The sequence below is a fragment of the Balaenoptera musculus genome, chromosome 15, assembly GCF_009873245.2.
Source record: "Balaenoptera musculus isolate JJ_BM4_2016_0621 chromosome 15, mBalMus1.pri.v3, whole genome shotgun sequence".
Lineage (NCBI taxonomy): Eukaryota > Metazoa > Chordata > Mammalia > Artiodactyla > Balaenopteridae > Balaenoptera > Balaenoptera musculus.
The window spans coordinates 87,382,375-87,394,601 of record NC_045799.1 but is presented as its reverse complement, the minus strand read 5'-3'; the positions used below and the strand labels follow the sequence as shown (position 1 = coordinate 87,394,601).

At 59.7% G+C, this 12,227-nt stretch overlaps 1 protein-coding gene across 3 annotated transcripts in view; it reads left to right on the top strand.

The window, feature by feature from the left end:
• The window catches only part of ELFN1 (extracellular leucine rich repeat and fibronectin type III domain containing 1), a 69,774-nt gene that overhangs the window by 32,448 nt on the left and 25,099 nt on the right, over window positions 1–12,227 (top strand). Inside the window, exon 2 of one of the 3 annotated variants that reach the window (XM_036824254.1) lies at window positions 4,965–5,125. The exons of the other annotated variants lie outside the window; for them this stretch is intronic. The gene's annotated coding sequence lies outside the window, so the exon portion shown is untranslated. The remainder of the gene's footprint in view (window positions 1–4,964; window positions 5,126–12,227) is intronic. 3 annotated transcript variants of the gene reach the window in all.

Genomic DNA, 12,227 nt, shown 5'->3' with positions numbered 1-12,227 from the left:
TCATTTGCACTTCCAAGCCTCGGGCCCTGGCTTCCCTTCCTCTGGGCTGAGTGGGAAGAGATTAAAGGGAGGAGGGGAGGTGGCACTGCCTGCAGCCGGCCTGGGAGCAGTAATTAACGCGTCCCTCGCTGCCTCTGCCTGACTTTAAGTCAAAAGCAAAGAGTTGTCAGGCCAGCTGAGGAGTATCCTGGGTGATCCTGGGCCAGTGTCTTCATGCATCTGGGACTCAGTTTCCTTGTCTGCAGAATGGTGGCACAAATGACACCTGTCCTGTTGGTGCTGTCACTGGGAGCGTGTCCTGCAGAAAGCAAGGGGTCAGGCAGGCCTGGCACAGGCCCTGGCTCATCTGTGTGATGTCACTTCCCTGAGCCTCAGTTTCTCCATCTGGAAACCAGGGATGATAAGACTGCAGTTCGCAGCACCTCGTGGGGCCGGGGAGCACTGCACGGCTGTCCCTGCTGTCACGATTGCTATTCAGGGGAAGGCGGAGTGGCTCGGGGGTTGGTTTCCTGTGGTCTTTGGGAAGGGCCCTGGCCCAGCTGTGGGGGGCAGGGAGGGAGGGAGGGAAGAGCAGTGGGACGGCCTGTGGGGCCACCTTCCTCCCAAGCCCTGATGGGTGGGGGGACATGCCCCTTCCCCTCCTCAGCTCCCCAGACTGAGCTGCAGGGGCCAGGCATGCAGAGCCCCGTGTCGTGCTTCCTGACCCAGACAGAAGGACCAGCATTGGCCTGGGGGACTCTGCCGGACACACACGCGCGTGCGCGCACGCACACACACGCACGCGGTGCTGGCTGGCAGGGTTCAGCTCTCCCTCCCGGCCTGTCTGAGCTGCTCCCACACCTGTCCCCTCTCCTGCCCCTTGTCCTCCCTGCAGGCCTGCCAGGGGCTGGGCTTCCTACAGTCTCCCGAGGTGCTGCCGGGGCCCCCAGCCTCCCCTTCTCGCTCCCGGGCTTTTTGTCCCTTGGAAACAGGCACAGGAGAGGCGGGACAGGAACGGGGGGCAGCAGGACCCACTCTGCGCTGCGTAAACCCGAACCCTAACCCTAGCCCACCGCTCCCTCCACGTGTGGCCCCCAGCCTGGAACGACCCCCACCCCCCAGAAGGGCCCCGTCTGGGGCCTTGAGGCAGGGGCAGGAGGGGCCTGCCATTCTCTGTCCAGCCACCCTGGGCAGAGGAGGGAGGTGGGATCCAGAGGGATGGAGCCCTGCCGAGGTTCCCCCGGGGGCAGAAGGGAACTGAGAACCCTTCTTGGGGCACCCCTGCCCCCAGGATGCTCCGGGAAGGCACCACCCCCTGCAGCAGCTGGGGAGGGGCCTGGGCAGGTCAGCTCAGCGCCCTTTCCCTCCAGCCCCGTTCCCCTTGGCCCACGATGCCCCCTGAGTTGGGGGCTCCTCCCACCGTGCCCCCTCCGTAGGGTCAGCGCCAGGATAGCAGCCCTCCCCAGCCCCCGGTGCACACCAGGAGCCTGGCAGGCGCCTGGAACGCAGGGGCCTGGGGGGCGGCATCCCCACTGCTGAGGCCCACTGTGCTCCGGGGCAGCAGTGGGTGGTCGGGTGGTGCTGGGCCTGAAGGAAGAGGGGGAGGGCCTGAGGGGCCACGTGGGGCGGGGTGTGAGGGCGCGGAGGATGTGCTGGGCGAAGGGAGAGGCCGCGGAGCCGCCCGGGGGCTGGACGAGGATCCCGGCCTGAGGCTGGCAGGTCGGGGGGCTGGCTGCGCCCCTGCAGGGCCCGAAAGCGGCCAGCAGCACCCCGCGTCCCAGGTGAGGGGCCTGGCTCCTGAGAGGTGGGGCGGGCCCGGGGAGAGGGCGGGCGCCTCCTGCCCCCCAGAGCCCCCTCGCCCCCGGCCTCGTCGGGGGGATGTGCCGTGGAGAAGGGGGGGCACGGGTGCAGCTGCGGGGAGGCCAGGCTGCTGGCATCAGCAGGAGCCCCTCCTCCCCACCTCGCTAAACAATCATTGCGCAAAATATGCAAATGGTATAATTACTGTTATTTGTTTTGCTGATAGAAGTGTTTGAAATGCAAATGCCAAGTTGGGGCCTTTCCTTTGTCCCACCCCCTCACCCAGACTGACGTCCGCCAGGGTGAGTCGCTCCTCCTGGAAGAGGAGGACTTGGGCCCCGCCCCCCCCCCAGCTGCTGCCTCTGCCGCCCGAGGGGCACCCGCACGCGGCAGGGGTCCTGGGCCACCACCCGATCGTGCGCACAGTGAACCTCGGAAGGGGGGCCTCGGCCACCCCATCCCCCACCGTGTGAGCTGGGGGCCTCCCGGAGCCCCAGTTTTCCTGTCTTTGTGATGGGACCGCAGCCTCAGGGCCCGTGCTCTCCGCCCCTTGACAGCTCGATGGAGGGTTTGGGCCTCGCTTTCCCACCTGCAGAAGTCCTGCACAGGTGTCTTAATAGAAGGGAGACTCGGTGCCCCTGGGCGGTCTTTGGGGGCCGTGGTGAACCCCAGCATCACTGTGTGTACACTTTGCTAGTGGGGGTCGTCACCTTCGACCCCTCCAACCCAGGTGGTCTCTGGGGCTTTTGGGGCCCTCAAGCCTGTGGGTTCAGACCAGCCTGAGCAGTGGCCGGTGAGAGGTGGTCACCATCATCCCTGTTCTTCGGAGGGGGAGCCGAGGCTTGTCGAGGTCCCACTGGTCAGCGTGTCTCCATCAGGTGCCCGGTTCCCACCTGGCCCCCCTCCCCCACCCCGTGTCTTCCGCTCGAGCCGCTCCACCCGAACCGCAAACCTCCCTGTCAGACCTGCCGCACGAGGCAGCTCCCGGGGCCGAGGCTCGGGTCCATGACCGGCTTCACCTGAGCTCCTCCCGCCGCAGGTCCCGCGATTCCAGTATCTATGGGCTGTTCAGGCCCATAGATTTCCAGCAGCAGCGCAAGCGCCGTCGGAAATCTGTGCCATCGGCCTAACCCCGGAAGGGGCGCAGCCCCAGAGAGGCCTCCCGCTGGGCCCCGGGTCCGTGGGAGCTAGTGGGCCTGCACGAGGGGCGACGCCTGGGTGATCTAGGCTCTAGGCTGTTTGCGGAAAGACAAGGTATTATCAGAGGCAGGTGGGTGGGAGCGGGCCCTGGGCTCCTGTGGCCTCTCTGGTCGGCCTGCGCGGCAGCTGCAGGGCGGGACGCCGGGGCCGGGTTAAAGCCAAGTGCGGTGAGTGTGTGTGCGTGTGTGTGCACACACGAGTGATTTTGGGGTCTGCAAGCGATGCTAACTAACGGAGAGGGAAAGCTCAGGCAGTGTGAGACCGCAGGACCCACTCGCAGACCGGGGACCGCGGATCTCCCTGTGCGGTGGCCTGGCTTCTGCTCACACGCGTGGGAGCGTGGGGGCCACTGGTCTGCCTCGGGCAGCTTTGCTACGATGTCTGAGGGTAGCCGGAAACCCGCGCCCTGGCCCTGCCCGGTGCCGCCGAGACGGCAGGGTGCCCGGGGTTCCCGAGCTGTTTCCTCGTCGGTAATGCGGGACTCTTTTCGAAGCTGGGCTGGGTATACAGGGGGCACTCAATAAGCGTGCGTTCCTGCTTCTCCTCTGGGGCTTCATGGGGCGAGGCAGCCCCTCTGCTGGCTCTGGGCAGTTGGGAGGCCGAGCTGGGGTTGTGAGGGTCACCAGGACCCAGGAGAGCAGAGCAGAGGTCACTCTGGGCGGGCAGCCAGGGTGGGCAAAGGCCTGGGGGTGGGAAGGGATGTGGCCTCTGGGTCCCTGGGCTTCGGTCTCAGCCTGGAAGCCTCCTGGGGGCCAGGCTTCAGGGAGCTTCTGAGCCCGGTGTTCTCTCTATTTTTATTCCAATTACCTTTTCCGAGGCAGGTTCAGCCTCATTAGCATATTCAAATACACCCATTATTATTTCAATTAGCTGTTAAGTAATTAACTCTAATTGATGAGCATTCCCCCCACTTCCCCACATATTTTTTTGTTATTTACATCCGCTTCTAACCAACAATTTTAGGTAATTACGCGCCACTCGCTCATCTATTTGCACACACTCCCAGGACAAGCCCCCTCTCCCTTCCAGCACCCACCCCCAGCCCAGGAGCCTGGGGGCTTCCGAGTGGGGGGACGGGAGGCGCAGGCAGACTGCGTGGGGATCCGGCGCCTGCCCAGGCCCTTGAGGGTCACTGCCGGGCCTCCAGGGGCTGAAGGTGTGCCGGAGCGCCCCCATCCTACTCCCGGGATCCCCCTTGTCCCAAAGAGGACAAGGTGCCGCTTCCTCTGGGCACCCCCTCGCCCCAAACCAGGTGGTGCCACCCTCGAGCTGGCTGGAAACAAAGGCAGAGAGCGGTGGCATGGTGGCACCGGGCTTTATCCAAACACGGCTCCTTACTGCATCTCCCCTGGGTGCCCCCGCAAGAGGACGCCCCCTCGTCCTCAGTTTCCCTACCTGCAAAGTGGGGATTGAGTGATTGAAGAGTGAGGGTGAAATGAGGCGCGTGGAAGGCCCTCAGCACAGAGAGGACCCTCAGCGCTAGTTGGGGTTGGTCCAGGATGGATGACCGGTCACACCTGGTGGGCAGGTGAGGGGGCTCGGGCTGTAAGCTGACTTGCCCGGGTCACAAGCTCATCATGTCAGCCAGAGCCAGTCACACCTGGTGGGCAGGTGAGGGGGCTCGGGCTGTAAGCTGACTTGCCCGGGTCACAAGCTCATCATGTCAGCCAGAGCCGGGCCGGGGGTCTAAGGCTTCTGTTTCTGGGGCTCCCTGCCCACCCCCCGGGCCACCGCGGGGTGGAGTGGGCTGGAATCGCAGCAGTGACCACGGGCCCAGCCAGTCTGTACCGCGAAGTTCTGTTGGTCTCTTGCCTCTGTGTCGGCCCCTTGCCTGCCCTTTGCTCTCCTCGAAGTCCTGGTCTCTCCGTTCTGTTATCGACACAGTGAGCACACTCAGGGCAGAGACTCCCCCTGTGCTCAGGTAGATGGGCTCTTCCGAAAGGCCTGTTCCCTTCTCAACTCCTCTCCCCTCTGTCCCCACACAGTGGAAGCTGCCTTGGTGACACTGTGTCCTGCACTTTGTCTGGACCCGTGCTCTCCCTCTGTGTCCTGCAGTGAGGATGTGATGCCCACGGCCCCCTGGGGAGGAACACACCAGCCTGGTCTTCTCAGACAGGCCAGGTCATCAGCGGGCCCTGACCCGAAGGTAAGGGATGCCCTTGCTCACTGGCTGTCCCGGCAAAGGGGGGCAGGGCCAGTTCATAACGACCTGGGAAGCAGGTGTGCTGGGTCATGGGTGCGGCCCGGAAGGGGTGGGGTGAAATTCGGCTGTCCTGCAGGAACAAACGGCCTTTAGGGTCTGACTCTCGTTCAGAGGTGCTGCCCATCCCACAGAGGAAACGGGCAAAGGCTGCAGGGGCTCCCTAAGACTCAACAAGAGAAACTGGGGGTTTTAGGGGACCCAAGAATGGTCTGAGTAGGTAGTGCCCGTGCTCAGGCCAGTCCAGTATCCTCCCCTGATGAGTCAGGGGATGCTCTGGGAGTAAAAGAGATTTCATCTTCCACCACTTTATGGGAATAGATGCAGCGTCATGTGTTGGAGTGTAAAACGCTGTACCTGCAGCACAGTATATTGACTCGGTGTATATTTGAAGACAGACTTATATGGAAAAAATTATCTGAGATGCTGAATTGAATACCTAAGTGAATGATGGGGGTTGAAGCTGCCATCCCAGTGGCCAGGTGTTCAGTGACCAGCTGTGCTGTGTCTGCTGGGGGGTCTCACCTCCAGCTGGAAAGTAGCTGGACAAGCTGTTTTCCTTCAGTGCGTTCAGAAATCACAGATATGCCCTCTTTTGTCGACGGTATCTTGGGTTTCTCCAGGCCACAGGTACTTCACGTGGTCCTGGGACTCTGATTCAGCAGTTTTCACACTTGGCTCATAGGCAGGTGCTGTGAGTGGGAGTTTCCTTGTCTGATAGAGCTGGGTTGTAATGTTTCACTGAACCAGCAGGAGGTGCTGTTGGTAAATGACACGGTACCTTGAAAAGTGGATTTTAGGTTTTGGGTGTTTGCAGTAGACTGTTGCCTGCTGTATTCAGCTGTTAACGAACCCTGTAAACTGAGTTTATGTGAAGTGATGGTGATCTTACGCTCTGCCACCTCTAACAGACTGTGACAGGAGGCGTCTGGGGATTTGTGAGGCTTCGTCCTTCAGCACGTGGCTCCCCAGACTTCTCTATGGCTTCAGAGTGAGGCTTTGGGGAGGTGATTCTGAAGAGGAGTCGAGGGCGGAGAGGAGCCCACCGGCAGGAGGAGAGGCCGCAGGGGTTCTGGGCAGAGGGAGCGGCAGAGCAAAGCCCTGAGGGCGGGCAGGCTTGGCGTGGGAGAGGGGCAGAGCGCAGGCGCGCGCAGCTGGAACTCGTGGGCCGCGCGGGGTGGAGCGCTGGGCTGGGACCGGGTCACGGGGTTAAGCCGCCTGGTCCCTGCGCCTTCCGTCGTTCTCCAGACGGCCATTGAGTGCCTGCCGTTTGCCAGACCCTGGGCATGGTGGGTGGAGACCCCTGTCCCTCCAGGCGCCTCCAGGTTTCGCAGGAGGGAAGGGTGTGAGCACGCACAGTCCGTGCTGCACCATGGCCCCCCCGTCTCTTTAGCTGATATCATCCAGGACGTCGGGCTTGGGGGTGGGCTGGGCTCTGACCCCGTCACTGCCACCAACTCCGTGTGACAGAGACCGGCACCTGCCCCTCAGTGGGCCTTAGTTTCCCATATGAACTATGGTGGGGTCCCCAAGAACCTTCTCCATGGATTTGTTGAGAAGTTGAGAAGACAGGACAGTCTGGGGTGGGGGTCAGCTCTGACCACACAGCAGCCTAAGACCCCCATGGGCGTCCAGACTGAGAAGCACTCAGCAGTGGAGCGTGACACAGGAGTGGACAGGAAAGCCCAGAGGCCCAGGGCTGTGGCAGAGAGTGTACACTTAGGGCCCGGCTGGGAGGATTTGGGGGTGCTGACCTCAGGCCATTGGCATGGCCGTGAGGGTGCAGGACAGCCAGGGTTTGGCTGAGGCTCCGGCAGCAGCTCAGTCCTTTCCTACCCTGTGCCTTTGCTCACGGTGGTACCTTTGCCTGGAATATCCTCTCTCCAAGGTCCGTCTGTCTTTGGAGTGAATTCGGTGTCGGACAGACCCTACTCTGCTGAATTTTGGATGTAGAACGCTGGAGAGGTCACTCACTACCTCTGACCTCCCATGTTTTAAAAAATTTATTGAACTATAGTTGATTTACAATGGTGTGTTAATTTCTGCTGTATAGCAAAGTGACTCAGTTATACATATATATTCTTTTTCATTATGGTTTATCACAGGATTTTGAATACAGTTCTCTGTGCTATACAGTAGGACCTTGTTGTTTATCCATCCTATATGTAATAGTTCGCATCTGCTAAACCCAAACTCCCAATCCATCCCTCCCCCACCACCCTCCCCGTTGGCAACCTCGAGTTTGTCCTCTATGTCTGTGAGTCTGTTTCTGTTTCATAGATAAGTTCATGTCATACTTTATTTCATTTTATTTATTTATTAATTTTTGGACGCATCGCGCCACATGTGGGACCTTAGTTCCCCAACTAGGGATCGAACCTGCGCCCCCTGCATTGGAAGTGTGGAATCTTAACCCTTGGACCGCCAGGGAAGTCCCTGTGTCGTATTTTAGATTCCACATATAAGTGATATCATAAGGTATTTGTCATTCTCTTTCTGACTGACTTCGCTTATGACCTCACATTTTTTAAATCGGTAAAACAGAGATTAATAATCTCTCCCTTAAGGAGAGCGTTCAGTGGGATGTGTGAATTGCCTGGTGTACAGTAGGCGCTCAGGAAACAGTAATGGGTATCACCCCTTGCCCCCCACAGCATGAAATGGGAGTGTCTCTGGTCCATCACGTTAGATAAATGTTAGCTCTTCCCTTCCTTCCGAGGTGCCCGCTCTCCCCAGCCCACGTCAAGTTCGGGCTCACCCGAGCTAGTCCGGGACCCCCACGGCCGGGGGGCACCCCCCTCGTGCCCTGGCCCTGGCTGCGTGTTCCGCGGGCAGCCTCCTGAGCCTGGCGGGTGGCAGACACTGAATGAATGTTTGTGGGATGAATGGATGGGACGTTTCCCAGCCCCGCGCCACCTGAGAAGGCAGGTGGCAAAGCAGATGGTGGTGCTCCTGCAGGGTCTGGCGAGGGAACCCGCGCCTTGCACTAGGTCTTCTCCAGGAACCTGGGGGTTGGGCTGTTTTCCCTGAGATCCCTTCCAGATAGAACATTTTGTCATTCAGCGACTTGAACTTTCTTGGTCTATTCTTGCCTCCTTCCTTCTCCGTTTCCTGGTCCTAAGGCCTCGTCCCTAGAAGTGTCTTTTATTGAAGCAATGACTAAAGAGTCCAGAAGGAACCTTCTGAGTGTTCTGGTGACCCCAGGTGACCTGTCAGGGCCAGCTCTGGGCCGGCACTGTACTCGGCACCAGGGACAGAGCCCAGCGAGCGGCCCTGGGCTATGGGTGGTGGGTGAGAGGGAGGTCTGGGAGCTGGCAGAGCTGGAACCCAGCCCCCCTCTGTAAGACCCCTCCCCTCCCTAGGCCTCGGTTTTCTTCTTTGAGAAATGGGGGTGATGCTTTCCCCAGCAGAGCTGGCATGGCATAAGGGTGACTTGCCACCCAGCACCGTCAGGACCCGCCCCCTCCCCTCCTGCACACCCCAGCCCCTCCCCCGGCCCTCCAGCTCGTCCTGCTTCCCCGCCCCCATCTCTCCGAGGAGCGGAGTTATTTATCTGCCTGACGGTGACAGGCAGCAGGGGCTGGAGTTCGAGCTGCTGTCCGGAGATCGGCTGGTGGCTGCAGAGCAAACAGCCCGAGCTAATTAGCAAAAGGTCACGCCCGCTCCTGGAGGCCCGGCTTTTGAAGTCGGGGCCTCACACAGACAGGCTGGAAGGCACTGAGACTCTGAGTTAGTGGCTTGGTTACCAGGACGGCTTCAGACCCCTGCTCACAGCTCATCACCTGATTGCCCAGCGCGCAGCTCTGAGCTCCACCTTTTAGAGATTCCCGGCGCCAGGGATCCAGCCATCCACTCCCTGCCCCAGGCCGGACAGACAACGGAGATCAGCCCCCAGCCTTCATCCCGCCCGGAGCTCAGGGGCAGACAGTCCCCAGCAGCCGAAGTGCCGGGCTGGGCAGTAACCACCCATGTTAGCCCCACCCCCACCCCCCATCCCCGTCATACACACACACACACACACACACACACTCACACTCACACTCACACACATTCCCTCTGACTGTGTTCTTACTGTTTTTCTCTAAGTAAATTTACTTTTTAAAAACTTAAATACATTTATTTAAAAGGGAACTTTTATGGCACTACTACAAATGGAAAACAAGCCTCCTTTTCCATAAATAGAATTCATAATCATAAAAATAAATTCAGTGGAAACAAAGCAATGTTATTATATTCTAGTTGGATGCCGCGGCCCAGAGGAAGCTCAGAGCCCAAGGCCTGCTATCGCTTTATTAAAAAGGGAAAACAGCAAGTGTGCACAGGTGTTCAAGACTTACTAGCCCTGATCTGAGACTTTCTTTTGATGTAATCAGCAGCACTGAAAAGAATTAAATTAAGAGTAACTGTCTAATGAAATTATTCAGCATTATTTTATGCTGTGTCAGCTAGGGATTGAATTTGGCCGAACAAGACAGAAAGCTGACACTTGCGTGGTTGAACCCCATGTAGCGATTCATTTTTCTCATGTAAAGAGTGCAGCAGTGGGGGTGGTACACAGTCTCTTAAGGAAGTTATCAGCAATTCAGTTTCCTTGTAACTGCCCCCTTGGCCAGTCTTAGCATTTGTCCTCATGGCCTCCAGGTGGCTACTGTGCCTCCAGCCATCATATCTGCATCTCAGGTGGGAAAAGCAGAGGAGGTGAAGGGAAGGGAGTATACTGGCCGAGTCTGTTCCTTGTTATCAGGATAACAACCTGAGCCTGTTCTCTTGCCCACTGTGGTCCACTACTGCCTAATGGTTGGTTCTCACTAAATGGTTCCTCTATCTGTCGCATACTTACTTGGTGCCTACTGTTTTCCAGGCAGTAGACCCCTGCCCTGTGTTCACGAGGCCACGTGCTGGCCTTTGTGAGATGAGTCGTGGCCCCGCCTCAGGGCATTCTTCCCCACTCCACCCCACACCTGGCTCCTGCTGCCCACAGTGGGCTCAGCTCAAGGGTGGCTCTGCCTCAGTCACATTTCTCCTCCCCGCGGACCCACGCTGCCCTAGCCCCCTGCGGGGGTGTCCAGTCAGCTTTTTCAGAGCTGCCCTGTGGTTCCTGAAGTGAATTAGCAGGAGGAGGGTCAAGCCTCGGGGCACCTCCTGTTCTGGGCTGTCTCTGGCTGGGCAGGCCCTGGAGACCCCTTCTCCTTCAGGCCAGGGCTCCTGGGTTGAGCCTGCGGCCCCTTGCACCCACCTCTGCTGCGGGTTTTTCCTTCCGCCTGAGCTCCTTCTTGCCCCCTCCCTCGTAGACCTGACCTCTGCCTCTGACTTCTGACCCGTCTCCTTGGCACCACTGCCAGGGACCCACTCTAGGTCCCAGATTTAAATATGGGTCCCAGTGCTGGCCAACTGTGCAATCAGGGGCAAGTCGCTTAACCTCTCTGTTCTTTGTACGATGGGGGTGTGGCAGCTGCGGGTGGGGCCCTTCGATGAAGTGAATGAGAGGCACCGAGGAGCACCCCACCTCTGCCTCCTCCCCTGCCGTCCCCCCTTGCCACCTCCTTCGTGGATGTCCACATCCTGCACACGTGTGCATATGCCTCTCTGTGCATATGTGTCCCCACAATCCCGGGGGGGCCCCGTGCTCCGCCCTGCCCTCCCCGTCCTCCTCCGTATGCTCAGCCCCAGTGACTCACAGCCAGGGCTGCAGCCGGAGTGGGTCGGGGCTTGCGGGGAGCGGGAGGGTCCAGGGAGGGGAGGCCGCTGCCCAGGCCGGGGTGATGACAGCTGTGGGGGTGATGGGAGGGGGGAATTGGGTGAAGAGTGGGGTTTGGAGCAGGCCAGAGAGGGCGGCAGGCACGGGGCATGGGAGCCGGAGGGGAAACCAGCAGACGGTTGTTTTCTCGTCGTGGTGATTTGATATGGACGTGACCCAGAGCGCTGGAGAAGCTTCTCTGCCGGGATGTTCAGGGGGAAGGGAAGGGCGGAGGGAGCGAGGATGCATTTACTGACCACCCACTGTGTGCAGCCCTCTCCACGCCAGAGCTCACCCCCCACAGTGGCCCTGAGTGACAGGCGTCACTGCTGTGACCGCCCCCAGGAAATGGAGGTGGGGAAAGGTTGAGGGTCCTGCCCAGCGCCGCGCCCAGGGCTCCCACTCTCGCTCCCCGTCCTGCAGCCTCGCTGCTGTCTGCATAGACAGCAAGGATGCCTGGAGCCCGCAAGGGCTCGCTGCCTGGCCTGGCCCCGGACCCGTGAATGCCTCTGGCCTGGTCGCTTGCAGTTTGGCCCTGAAATGCTGAGCGCATCTGGCCGGCTGCAGTTCCAGGCTGACCCGCCAACACTGAGGCTCCTGGGGAGGGTGGGCAGAGGTGGGCGCTGTGCTTGGTCTGTGCAGCTGGAAGGCCAGGCCTGGCTGGGGATGGGGCTCCCGTGGGCCTTGAGCCTTCCAGACAGGATGTGTGAGTGCATGCCGAGCTCAGAGGAGGAGCAGACCGGACAGAGCCGGCTTCCTGGAGGGAAGGATGGGCAGGCCTTGGGGTGGGTGGCGAAGAGGAGGCCTTTCCAGATGTGAGAAATGGTGTCTCCATAGCACTTGGCATGCACACAGCGTAGGAAGTGGCCCGGGCCTGGGCCGTGGTGGGAGGGTGGAGAGAGGTGGGATGGAGGGTGGCAGGAACAAGCCTGCAGGTGTGTGACGGGGGTGCCAGTCCTGCCTCTCCTTTGTTCCCGGCCCCCGGGGCATCTCCAGATCCCACTGAACTCTCTCCCTAGTAATTTGTCCCCCGAGTGAGAAGGCCCTCATCTGTATTAGTAAGCTGTTAAAGTTCTCCAAAAATACGATAATTCAAATGAGATAGAACTTTATTTCTTGTTCACAAAGCAGCCCAGAAGTCTGTGGCCCAGGGCTGGTAGGGCAGCTCTGTCACTCTAACCTGTGGCTTCTGTGTCTGGGACCAAAGTGGCTGCTCCGTTTCCCACCATCACATCTGCATCCTAACTGGGCAAGGTGCATGTATGCCCATTCCTTTTAAGGGAGTGATTCAGCAGTGGTGCCCTTCAACCT